Below are 1961 nucleotides of genomic sequence, written 5' to 3' on the forward strand. Positions count from 1 at the left end.
CGGGGTGACTGGGCAGGCGCCGTACGCTGGAGGCCGAGACCCTTCCCGTTTGTGGGGTCGTGGACTTCCCGGAACCTGCCCCCCCACTTGGCCTGGATCCTCACTGCAGCGCTGAGGAAATGCTGGGCGAATGACTTTTTGTTTTTTAAGAGGAAGCTGATCCTGGAGTCCAGGATCGAGTCCCGCGTCGGGCTCCCTGCTCAGCGGGGAGTCTGCTTCTCCCTCTGACCTTCTTCCGTCTCGTGCTCTCTGTCTCTCATTCTCTCTCTCTCAAATCAATAAATAAAATCTTAAAAAAAAAAAAGAGGAAGCTGAGGCTGTAGAGAAATCGTTGGCTTCTCTGCGGCTGTTTTAAATCGGCAGACCCTGGTTTTGCGGGAACCATAGAATTTGTGGGACCCCCAGTAAGAAAAAAAAAATACACCAGGAGCGCTTGGGTGGCTTAGTTGGTTAAGCTACGCACTCGTGATTCTTGATTTCAGTTCGGGTCTTGGTCTCAGGGTCCTGAGTTCAAGTCCCGCCCTGGAGCTTACTTAAAAAAGAAAAATACCCCAAATTATGCACATAAATACACTTAGAATGAGAAATCACAAATGACACTTTGTAAAGTTAAAGAAAAGCCACGAGCATCACACACACAATCATAAAGCATTTATTAACTTCCTGACACGCTTCTACAGGGTGTCCAAAAGTCCAGAAACACAATTATTTTATTTTTTTAGAAGATCGAAAATGCCCTTGACAGCATTGCATATATCTTACCTGTCTGTCTAGACTTTATGGGCACCATTTATGATCATTTTTCCCATGCTTTTTGGCTGCATACTTTTTTTTTTTGGCTGCATACTTTTAATCACCTCTTCCTACGACATTTTGTAATGTTTTTCTATAAAGAAAAGAGAAAGGTCAGTGTTCTTTCCAGCATGGGGCTCAAAAATTTTTTATTGTTTGTGTATCAGCTTCACAACTCATTAGTGTTCTTAGTGTGTGTGTTTTTTTTTTAAGAATTTATTTATTTGACAGAGCGAGAGAGGGAACACAAGCAGGGGGAGTGGGAGAGGGAGAAGCAGGCTTCCTGGCTGGATCCCACAACCCAGAACCCAGGATCATGACCTGAGCCGAAGGCAGATGCCTAACGACTGAGCCACCCAGGCACCTCTGGTGTGTGCTTTTTAAAGATTATTGTCAAATTTGGAAAAACCCGTATCAGGTTGCTTTCACATACGAGCTATAGTATTTTAGGGCTGTTTGGCTACTTCTGTGGCAATTTCCTTATATGGATTTTACTCAATCCCCAGTGGTTTTCAAAACAAGATGTCTGCTCCCATTAAGATCAATAAAACATGTGACTTCACCTACAGACAGACTCACTGAAGTACAAATTTGTGTCCCATAAACGCAAGAATCATAATATATTCCATTTTGCATGATTCGCACACAAACACACACAAGCATGGGGCACACAGGTGCGTATATGGTATTACTTAGATTCCTGACGAATGAGAATCTCCATTTTAGGTTAGGCATTGAGAGACTTGATTCTTCCACTTATCATTTTTTACTCTTGATGGTTGGGAGGATTTTCTATGGACTAGTTTCTCCTTTTCTTTCACGTCTTGCTTCCCCCTCCACCACCCACGTATTTTCTGGGCTCGGCATCACAGAGCTCCTTTGCCCTCCGGCCCTGCGCCTTTGTGACATAGTGCCGGCTGAGTTGGCATGATGGGCAGTAGGTGTATTTCAGGAAGTCATTCCTCCCCCCACGGATGGCAATGATTTAACAGTACACGGAAATGCCTGCAAATCACATATATGCATGCCGCTAAGCCCCAGTTAAATGTATCCCTTGCTCCAGGCGCCTGGGTGGCGCAGCTGGTTAAGCATCCAACTCTTGGTTTCGGCTCAGGTCATGATCTCAGAGTCATGGGAGCCCTGTGTTGGGCTCTGTGCTCAGCGTGGAG

Source organism: Callorhinus ursinus, unplaced genomic scaffold (assembly GCF_003265705.2).
Source record: "Callorhinus ursinus isolate GAN/ISIS: 27379988/994484 unplaced genomic scaffold, GSC_fseal_2.0 scaffold13, whole genome shotgun sequence".
In the NCBI taxonomy this organism is placed as follows: domain Eukaryota; kingdom Metazoa; phylum Chordata; class Mammalia; order Carnivora; family Otariidae; genus Callorhinus; species Callorhinus ursinus.